Source organism: Haematobia irritans, chromosome 1 (assembly GCF_050003625.1).
Source record: "Haematobia irritans isolate KBUSLIRL chromosome 1, ASM5000362v1, whole genome shotgun sequence".
NCBI classification, from domain to species: Eukaryota; Metazoa; Arthropoda; class Insecta; order Diptera; family Muscidae; genus Haematobia; species Haematobia irritans.
Genome location: NC_134397.1, coordinates 98,889,306 through 98,901,115, shown reverse-complemented (window position 1 = coordinate 98,901,115; position 11,810 = coordinate 98,889,306). Strand labels below are relative to the sequence as shown.

Genomic DNA, 11,810 nt, shown 5'->3' with positions numbered 1-11,810 from the left:
TTCCAACTTATCCGTACGAAGTCTTTGAACTGGTTTTCCTCTTTCAGTTCATTCAGAATCCGATCTTAACAAACACAATCAGAAATTCGTCACGTATAGAAAATTCTATGACAATTTAATTTGCATAAAGTATCCTGACAAAGTCAACTTCGGGATCGACAAATCATAATACCGGCATATAAAATCTCCAATTATAACAAAGAAATGACCAGAAATAATACGTAAATCCAATATAATATTAATGGTATTCCAGATCTAAAAATTTTCCGGCAGGTGTATGTACCTTTCCGAAAATGTGCGTTGGGTATAAAGCAATTCAGAGAAAGTAAGAAAGTGGAGAAATTAACTTGAGGTCGATGGCCTTTCGATATTCCTTTGTTTTGCTACGATTCTTCGTGGAAACGAAATGGGATTGAGAAACAGCGTAAAATACATGTATATGTAGGAAAGAGACGGATAGATAGGGAGACAACTATATAGAGGAGCAGAGAATTTCTCAGAACTAAAGAATGGGAAACAACAGGTTTCGAACAGATGGATGGCAGAAACAAGGTGCCAGTCCAAGAAAGAACGAGTAACGTCGAGAGTTATTAAGACTGTTCAAGTGATTCACTCACAAAAATTATCCCATAAAGATCGCAAGTTACAATATGAAGTATCAATAAATTGTTTGTTATGGATCCCGTAATAGCCTTCACAAGTTTGTGGAGTAGAAAAAAATGCACATATATTATGGGGGTATAATGAGAAAATCGATATGAACACAATCTGTAAATAACATCTATATTTCTGTAATTTTCACTGGAGGGCCGAGGTAATCTCCATAATAGGACAAATCGACGTGTCTAAGAGCATACATATGTCAGTCTCCCAGAGAGAGATCAAAGAAAATATGGCATGAGTGATATAATAACTTGGAAGACACCTGCAAACAAATATTCATACATGCATACATGAACGAAATCTGCCGTAAAAAGAGACAAACATATCATAGCAGCCACGCACTGCAAAAAACATATGGAATTGGTGTCAACAGAGCTCTGTTGCTAATCACTGTCATTACACCCTGTTCACCATCGCAATGGGTAAATTATATATATGTAGCACGTGGATAAAAAAATGAAAATATTATGTGCATCGAGAACTCTCCATAGATTTACCACTTAAAAAACTCTGCCAATACAGCTTCGAAGGAGAACCAATGAACCACGGTTATATTCATGTGTCGAGCCAAAGCATTAAACCAGATACTCGAAAAAACATATGTCGAATGTTATTCAATTCAAAACGATATTCACAGTATACAATAGAGAATTTCTCCCAAAGATTTTGTAATATTTTTCCGCATTTCCCACTATTAAAAATATATTCCGTCACACACGCATTATTTCATATTTTTTCTTTTTCTCGATACCACTACCGCACTACCATTTAGACTGAATGATCGAAAGAAGGAGAAATGCGAACTAACCTGTATTGCGGCTACTGCTACTGAAACGTGTAGAGTCGTTACTAGTAATGGTGAAGCTGGAATCCTCTCAGAGCGCAAGTCTCCAAACAAACGCAGCAATCCGGATCGAAGTGGACCAAAATGATTATGGAGAACGGCAGCGTCTTTGGTTTGGAGAAGGGCCAAGAATCTCTATGAGTGAGGAAAGCGAAAAATAGATCACAGTCACGATAGTGGATCTTTCTCTCCAGACGGGTTTATATTGGTGAAGTGTAGATCAGACAGTTAAAGGAGAAAAACAAATGAAAACAAAATATTATGATTTTGTTGACAACTTCGAATTTTATTTTCTCTAGATTGTCGATCTTACCAGTAGGAATGTTGTAACAGAACAAGAAGGTATATTTCAGTTTTTTGGCGGAAGTTGTGTTGTGGCATGACTGGTCGTCGATAGATTCGTTAAAAGTTGATGTTCAATATAGATATCGTTTTCTAGTAATCGATTAGGTATTTCAAAACGATTTGAAGGGACTGAATTATGGGGATTTTTACAAAAGTATTTAAGCACAGCGTTCAAATTGAAATAATGAATTTTAGCATAAACATTTCCGCCGGCCTTGCAGTACTACTGCAATAAAATTTTGCCTTCAATCATACCACAAGCACGCATTCGGCACGATGGCAAGGTATCTTTATTAAGCTTATTAATATTGTCTATGCAATTAAGTTCTTGCTCGGGAGTCTACACCCAGAGAAATGATTGGTTGGAATTCGATTACGACAACAGTTTGATAGTGGAGACCCACAATTTTTAATTGTGTGGAATAATTATTAGTTATTTCTCTTGTTTGATAGTTTATATAATCAATATAACGGTGGTGTGACCAAAAGTTGGTACACACGACCAAATATTGGTCGTTATTTATACATTGAAGTAACTAACCATTTCAATTTATTCCACCCTGTTGTGATAACTGATTTGTTTTGCCAATGTGTCACCAAACCCAACTGAAAGTCCGCCTAGCTAATAAATTGGTTGTGTTAACAAATTTTATAGTTATAAAGGGAATTTGTTGCTATGGAGTACATATATATGACAACAAATAAGTTATTTATTTCGGTAAATGTATGAAACTCTACAATTTAAATATTTGATGAAGTTAGTTCAATTTTAAAATGTAATCTACCAAACACGGAATGCCGCGTCTTATATCTAACCATTCTTTTGAACCCGTAGCTGCATTCCTAAGTGGTAAGTATGTTAAACATAAAGCGACATTAATATCACTCACATTTTAACCTTTTCCCTAATTTTGTTACAATTTCATCAAATATATCAATCAAAATATGACGACTTCCGGGATGATGAAAGGTGTATATATAGATTTTGTGCCTCATCATCGAACTAAAATCAATCAGCATAGAGAACATTTCGCCTGGTTATGTGTGAGTCCCGTTGAAAATCGATCTCGTGATTGTGAGTATCGAACGATGACTGAAGAAGAAGATATTTTGAGAACCGTGCACCAGAACCAGAAATGCCGAATTCGGGCGACATTCAAATTTTTTCATTAGGTAAATTATCAATATAATATAATTTGTAATACAATTAAATAAAATAAAATATGAAATCATTCAACGGACGTTTTCTTTAATTTTATAATAATTGGTTTTCCGAAAAAAACAGATAATTGCTTTAACAAACGAATAAAACCATATTGGTTGTGATTTCCAATTAGCCTGTTATTGTGCCCAAAATTTAGTCATCCAAACAATTTTCTGTACAGTTGTGCCAGACAACAATTGGTTGTTCTAACAAATTTTGTGATGTAGTAGATGGGACCAAATAAATCGGTTGGCAAACAAATTGGTTGGCACAACAAATTTGTTTTCTGTGTGCAGTAGGAATGTTGTAACAGAACAAGAAGGTATATTTCAGTTTTTTGGCGGAAGTTGTGTTGTGGCATGACTGGTCGTCGATAGATTCGTTAAAAGTTGATGTTCAATATAGATATCGTTTTCTAGTAATCGATTAGGTATTTCAAAACGATTTGAAGGGACTGAATTATGGGGATTTTTACAAAAGTATTTAAGCACAGCGTTCAAATTGAAATAATGAATTTTAGCATAAACATGGGCATTGCCCAAACATTTATATGTTTGATTTCTTCCAATATATAATATGTTTGAAAGCATATTGGTCTAAACAATATAATATGTTTGGGTAGTCTAAGTTCCAAACATTTTGTATTTTTCCATCCAAATTCAATAATGTTGTCTTCCAAAAAACTATATGTTAGTATGTGAACATATAATATGTTTGGAGGCATTTTGGACCCAAAAATATTATATGCTGAGAAGAATTTTCTCCCAAAGAATATTGTGCTCAAATTTTTTTTTCTGCCTAATTGTAAAGGGTGATTCTTTTGAGGTTAGGATTTTCATGCATTAGTATTTGACAGATCACGTGGGATTTCAGACATGGTGTCAAAGAGAAAGATGCTCAGTATGCTTTGACATTTCATCATGAATAGACTTACTAACGAGCAACGCTTGCAAATCATTGAATTTTATTACCAAAATCAGTGGCAGAAAATCCGCTTTTTTATCGACAAATTTTGTTCAGCGATGAGACTCATTTCTGGTTGAATGGCTACGTAAATAAGCAAAATTGCCGCATTTGGAGTGAAGAGCAACCAGAAGCCGTTCAAGAACTGCCCATGCATCCCGAAAAATGCACTGTTTGGTGTGGTTTGTACGCTGGTGGAATCATTGGACCGTATTTTTTCAAAGATGCTGTTGGACGCAACGTTACGGTGAATGGCGATCGCTATCGTTCGATGCTAACAAACTTTTTGTTGCCAAAAATGGAAGAACTGAACTTGGTTGACATGTGGTTTCAACAAGATGGCGCTACATGCCACACAGCTCGCGATTCTATGGCCATTTTGAGGGAAAACTTCGGAGAACAATTCATCTCAAGAAATGGACCGGTAAGTTGGCCACCAAGATCATGCGATTTGACGCCTTTAGACTATTTTTTGTGGGGCTACGTCAAGTCTAAAGTCTACAGAAATAAGCCAGCAACTATTCCAGCTTTGGAAGACAACATTTCCGAAGAAATTCGGGCTATTCCGGCCGAAATGCTCGAAAAAGTTGCCCAAAATTGGACTTTCCGAATGGACCACCTAAGACGCAGCCGCGGTCAACATTTAAATGAAATTATCTTCAAAAACTAAATGTCATGGACCAATCTAACGTTTCAAATAAAGAACCGATGAGATTTTGCAAATTTTATGCGTTTTTTTTTAAAAAAAAGTTATCAAGCTCTTAACAAATCACCCTTTATATTGCCTCACATTTTTTTCAATTCCATGACTTTTTTTAGTTCTTAGCACCTTTTTCTGTAGTACAAACATTGTAGAAGAAATTATTAAATTTTATAATTTTTTTTTTCAATTTTACCTTTTGCCGGACGGGGATTCGAACAGCGGACCACACAGTTTGTAAGCCAGCACACTAACCACTGGGCTACGTAGCTGTTATGGCCATCAAGAGATAATTATCGTTATAAGTCATATTTATATAGTATAGCTTGCGGCGCCCACGAGCCGATGCAAACATAACATTGTTTAACAACATAACATTGTTAAACATACATTTGTTGGCAGCGTGGAGCAGTGGTTGGTCGTCCGACTTGCGTGACAGGTATCCTGGGTTCGATCCCTGCTTCGACCAACACCATTTTTTTTTAAATATATTTTTTAACATATATTCCAGATTCGTTCGGAAGTTCCCGAAAAGGTGTTCAGCATTACATACTATTACATTAAATTTTTACTACGAAATTGTAAAGTGTGTTTTATAAAAGACTTAAAGTCAGAAAAGAAAAATGCTTGATATAAACGAAATGGACTGAGTTCAAATCAAATATTATTTTTTTATTGCAAAAATAAAAATTTTGTAACAAATAAAGGTTTTTGTATACAAGTTTAAAATTTTTGAAGAAATTCAAAAACTCTTACAAAAGAAGAACGTGGATTCGAGTATATAAAAATATTTTTCCATCGAATCCTATGGTTAACGATAACCATTCAAAAGCACATTATATTTAAATTCTAAACAGTAATTTTACAACAGCACATACATTTATTTTGGTGTGAACAATTGTTTGTTAGCATGTAACACCATTAATTTAGAAATACAAATAATTATGAATTTTAACGAATAATTTTGTACTTAATTTAATTCTTAAGGCCGGTATACGTTGGTATTATCGCGTTAAAATGGCCATGTTTACCATTTTACTTTTATTTAATAATTTCTTTTAAAGAAAATAAACTTATTCAATTGTTGCTTTGGATCTTTCCCCACCATGTTATAATACAATTTACCGGAAAAAGTTGTAATGTTATTCTGGTTTTGCCGCTAAAATGAGAAATAATTTTAGCAGAAAAACTCGAACTCAATGCCCGCTTTTATTTTCGAAAAAATCCGTCAACTCCTCTTGACTACTCATTAATAAGGAGGAACTAATCTTTGTTTTTATAGATCTTACTGTTTAATTTTTCACTGTTTCGCCCTGTTTTCATTTTACTTTCACAACTCTAAAAAGAGTGCACTGAAAAAATATTGTCGTGAGGCCAAAGAGTTCATGTCCTTAAAATAAGAATACAACTTTTGCTTAGCTTAGAAGACGCATTTCTCTAATATAAAGTTTTTTCCATGTACAAAGGTCGATACTTTCAATGAAGTCGTGTTGTCGTTATAATTAAGTGATTTGACTTAAAAATGGGTATCATAAAATGAAAGAACAAATTTTTGGACTAAGGTCAACTTGACTTTAATAATTCAGAAAAATTCTTTAAAATTAATGAAACTGTCTTTAAATTTGTTGCATTTTTGCATCTTGGCTACAAGGCAAAAATCATTAAAAAAATAGGATATGTTTTTCAATACTTTATTTTAAAGACATTTTTTACTTGAAACATAGCATAATTTCTACTGGAAGTCTTGTTTTTAACGGACATTTTATAGCGTATGAAAAAAGCTGAAAAAAAGAAAAATTGAAATGTGCTTCGTAGAGTCAAGTACACAAAACCCCATTTAAAAGAGAATTGTGTCTTAAAAGCATCCTTACTTGTATTCTCCGCTTCTTTGGTTCGGAATCAATACCAAAATTGTTAAAGTGGAGATACAATCTTTGGAACCGGACATGCCTTTTTTTTCAGTGTATAGTGCCCTTTCGTTAGTTTTTATGAAGATCCCTTTAATTACCTTTGTTTGAATATTTTGACTTACTCGTCTTACGTTCCGATTTGTTTTGACGAAACAAAAAAATTGTGCCCGTAATGCGAAAATGATAAACAAAACTCATGCTCTTTGTTTTTTCAAATATATTTTATCTTGGTTCCGAATGAATTTTCTATCCGAATACTCATTTTAATATTTTACTTAAGCATATACAATTTTTGGCGAAGTCTTATATCAAAACATATATATGTTTACTCATAATATGTAAATTTATACTTGTTTATATTCACACGTAGTATTTATCCTATATTTAATGAAATTTTCTTTGTGTATACATATTTGTAATGCGCCAATTTCATTACTTTCATTATTTTACTTCCAGCATACACTTTGTCTCTCTTTGTAAACACATATATGTTTATGGGCTATTTCTAAATTAATATATGTTTGAATCCAAGCATATTATATTTACAAACATTTTATGTCCCAAACATAATATGTTCTAACATATTAACATGTATGTCCCAAACATATTATGCTAGTTTATGCACTTTATATGTTTGCACTCAAAAATATTGTGTTTAAAAATTTGAGTTCCAAACATATAATGTTTATACCCAAACATATGAATGTGTATTAATGCCAATATTGCTTGGAGCATTACTTCTCAGCCAATTAACCACTTCTCTTATTGCTAATATTTCAGCCTGAAAAACACTACAGTGATCAGGTAATCTTTTCGCTATTCGAAGTTCCAGATCTTTAGAATATACTCCGAAACCCACTTGGTCATCCAATTTGGAGCCATCAGTGTAGAAATCTATATATCTTTTATTCCCCGGGGTTCGCGTACACCACGCCTCACTGTTGGGAATTAGAGTCTCAAACTTTTTGTCGAAAAGTGGACTCGCCAAAGTGTAATCCACTACGTTAGGCACGTCTGGCATTATTTTGAGGACCGAACTGTGACCGTACATTTTTTCCGACCACAGCGATAGCTCGCGCAACCGCACAGCCGTTGTTGCAGCTGACTGTTTGGCCGAAATGTCTAAAGGCAATAGATGCAGTATGACATTAAGGGAATTTGTTCCTGTCTTGCTGAATGCACCTGAGATACACAAGCACGCCATACGCTGAACTTTGTCTAAACTTGTTGGCTGGTGAAGTGCCGGCCACCAGACTACAACACCATATAGCATTATAGGTCTAACCACTGCCGTGTATAGCCAATGTACAATTTTTGGTTTTAGTCCCCACTTTTTCCCTATTGCCTTTTTGCACGAGTATAAAGCTACCGTTGCTTTCCTCGCCCTTTCTTCAATATTAAGCCTAAAATTCAGCTTCCTGTCCAAAATAACGCCAAGGTATTTTGCACACTCACCAAAGGGAATTTCAATACCCCCTAAGGAAATGGGCATAACCGTGGGAGCTTTGCGATCTTTGGATACATGACTAGTTCTGTCTTTGCAGGATTTACCCCAAGACCATTATCTTTCGCCCATTTCTCAGTTATCCGGAGTGCTCTCTGTATAATATCTCTAACTGTTGATGGGAATTTTCCCCTGACTGCTAGCGCCACATCATCTGCGTACGCCACCACTTGTATCCTTTCTTTTTCTAGGGAAACCAGATGGTCGTTTATAGCAACATTCCAAAGAAGAGGTGATAGAACTCCTCCTTGAGGAGTGCCTCTGTTCACATACCTTTTTATGTTTGCTTGTCCTAGTGTGGCTGAAATGCGTCTCTTCCTTATAAGTTCGTCTAACAGCCTAAGTATACCTGGATCAACATTTAGAGTTGTCAGTCCATTTAATATCGAGCTCGGATGGACGTTATTGAATGCCCCTTCGATGTCTAGAAATGCCACGATTGTGTATTCTTTGACAGATAGTGAGCTTTCAATAAAGCTGACTAGTTCATGTAATGCGGTCTCAGTAGACCTGCCTTCGAGTATGCATGTTGTCGTTTCGAGAGCAAACTTGAATCGACGCTAGTTCTAAGATAAATATCTATCATCCTCTCCAGAGTCTTAAGTAGGAATGATGATAAGCTGATTGGTCGGAAATCCTTCGCATTCGAGTGAGAGGCTTTTCCCGCTTTAGGTATGAAAACGACTTTTGATTCCCTCCACTTTCGTGGAATATATGCTAAGTTGATACATCCTATATATATCGCCGACAACCAGGGGATAATTCTGTCAGCCACCGCTGGTAATTCCATCAGGTCCGGGGGATTTGAATGATCCAAAGCTATTTAACGCCCATTTTATTCTAGATTCTGATACAATTTCCTCGATAGGAAACGACCGCTGAGCCACTATAGCACCGCCAGTGCATGGTTGAACAGTCTGATTTCCGGGAAAATCTGTGTCCAATAGTACCTCCAGCGTCTCCTCACTGGACGTTGAAACCTGGAGCGGAGCTCGTGGATGCTAGAACCTTCCGTAGTCTGGAAGCCTCGGACGTATTCTCAATGCTGCTGCAGTAATCATTCCAAGAGTTATGCTGAGCCTTTCTCAGTTCTCGCTTGTATCCTCTCAGATTCTTCTTGTAAGCTTCCCAATCCACAGGAGCTCTGGTGGACTTTGCTTTGTTAAAGAGCTTCCTGCACGATTTCCTCATATTACCAAACTTCGTAGACCACCATGGTGGTCGATTTTTCCACCTTGGCTTCCCCTTAGGGCATGCAGCTTTTAGTGAAATGTTGAAGGCCTTAGTAATCCTCTCCACTGTGTGTTCTATAACTTGCACAGTGCTCATATTTGTCTCTGGTATTTCCGGTATCATATTGAACGATTCCCTATACCTATTCCAGTCAGCTTTCCTAACATTTGGCGGAAATGTTGTCTTGGTGGTATGAACATCAAATTTGAAACTGATGTAGCGATGAACTGAGAAGCTGTGTGCACTTAAAACCTGCCACTCAGATATCATTTCATTCAGTTCTTGCGAGGCCAAGGTGATGTCCAAAACCTCTTGCCTGTTTTTAGTGACAAAGGTTGGGGCATCTCTCTTGTTGCAAACTACCAGATTAGTACGCAAAAAAAAATATTCATATAATCTCATGTGTAGAAAATTTTATTTATGCATAGGTATATATACAATATTTTTATAATATTAAATTGAGCCGACGGGCTTTTTGGGCAGCCAATAAATCAATGACTTCTTCAGTCGGCACATTTATTCGGCGATGAACCGGCATTAATGCCAATCCTTTGAGTCTACTCTCGCTAGTCGAATTTCTAAGATACGTCTTTAATCTCTTCATTGTTGAAAATGAACGTTCGGATGAGCACGTAGTAACTGCAGGGATGGAAAATGCAGTACTATAGTACTTTTTTCAAACCTTTTTCACCCCGGTCAGTACCGTAGTACCCCCGCGAATGATTTAGTACCTTTTGTGTAGACATTTTTGAGTCGATATCAGATTTATGGTACAATAGCTTTGACAAAATTTTAATATTTTGAGAAAGTCTTTATCAACCTTATTTGCTAATAGTCTTTTACAAATATGGCAAAACAGACATGTTCATGTGGGAAGAAAATCTCGATTTTGTAAAAGATATAGTCAAAAACAGGATTTTATTGAACTTCAAGAAAGTTTTAGTCGAAAAAAGAATGCGATTCTATATTATCGATTTTTTATTTCGGTAGAAATAATTGTCAACATTTTATTTCTATATAGAATTTTTCAAAATTTTATTTTTATAGAAAATTTTGTCAAAATTTTATTTTCTTTAAAATTCAGTCTCTTGACAATAATCTTCTAGTGAAATTTTTGTTGAAATTTAGTAAAAAGTACCTTTCCGCTCAAAAAATACCTTTTTTGTACTTTCTTAAAAATTGTATTTTCCATCCCTGAGTAACTGGCAAAGTGACCAAAATTTTTAAAAGAATATGCACGTTTGGAAAAATCTCTTTATTGCTTCCATCGCTCAATTAGGCAGGTTCTTTTCGCAGGTTTTGCGCCACTTCATTTACACATGTGTGTTTGGCTGTTTCGTTGTTGTTGCTATGGCCAAACACAGCGAGTCATGTTCACAAAAAGAACAACAAACACACATAAAAAGCAGAAATACAGTTTCCAAAAATGAAATTTGTGGTGCGAGAACAAAAATAATTTGTTTTTTTTTCGACCGTCGTTTGACGGGCTTTTCAACTAGTATTATATGATTTGTGCAAGTTTTATAGGTAAGCGTTTTTCAAAATAAAACCTCCAGCTTTTCTTCAACATCTTCGATAAGATTTTTCTATGCAGCTAAAAATATATATTTATTTATATAAAAATATTCATTCATTTCGGGGGGGGGGGTTTGATCCCCCTCATCCCCCCCCCCTGAATACGGCCTTGTCGGTGACTCTCGCAATAACCATAGGTTCAACTTTGGTGAGTTCTGATGCGGTAGAAGCCTCCTCACGCATACGGTATCTATCCATGTCTTCAACTTTGGTATCTCCCTCGACTTCGCAAGAGGATCCGCTTACTTCTGATTCAGACAGAGGCTTGTCCATTTCTGAATCCTTTAGCTGATCGTTTTTATACACCTTCATTTGGATATAATGAAAGCCATAACATACACGGCCCTGAGACTTTGCTAGATGTGGCAAAGACTGAGTGTTCAATATAAACACTGCATGCCGTCTTGCCCAACCACTTCATCCAAACGGCCAACCTTCCAATCAGCTGTTGGAAGATCTGGATTGCATTGTTTCAGTCTATTTAAAATAGATTCAGGGTCAGGAGGGTTTGCAGGTATCCACGCATGTGCTCTAGAACTCTAGAGCAGCTCCTTCCCAAACTTCACCAATTAGTATCAGAGCAGCTATAAAACATTCTATAGACCTCTGGTCCTCAAATGCGACTAGCTTAAATCGTCCTTGATACCAACCAGCCTCTTGGTGTCGAGGATCTGGGCCGGGAAACTTTTCCAGCACCTGTGAGTAGACGCCAGACAAAGCATTCTCAATTTCCCCCATTTTTGCTTTGGAACCATACCGTCCAATGCTCCTTTATTTATGATAGCCATCACAAGACTGTCTTTAGCAACTGAGGCAAACGATCGTTGATCCCTTTTGGAGGATAGCAGCTCATCCGGTGATCGTTCCCT

General features: G+C 36.1%; 1 long non-coding RNA gene across 1 annotated transcript; it reads left to right on the top strand.

Annotated features, from left to right (window-relative positions):
* The first annotated feature begins 2,587 nt into the window (after positions 1-2,587).
* Positions 2,588-3,089, top strand: LOC142240417 (uncharacterized). The gene is made up of 2 exons (XR_012723269.1): positions 2,588-2,702; positions 2,823-3,089. It is a non-coding gene; the product is annotated as an uncharacterized LOC142240417 (long non-coding RNA).
* Positions 3,090-11,810: the final 8,721 nt, after the last annotated feature.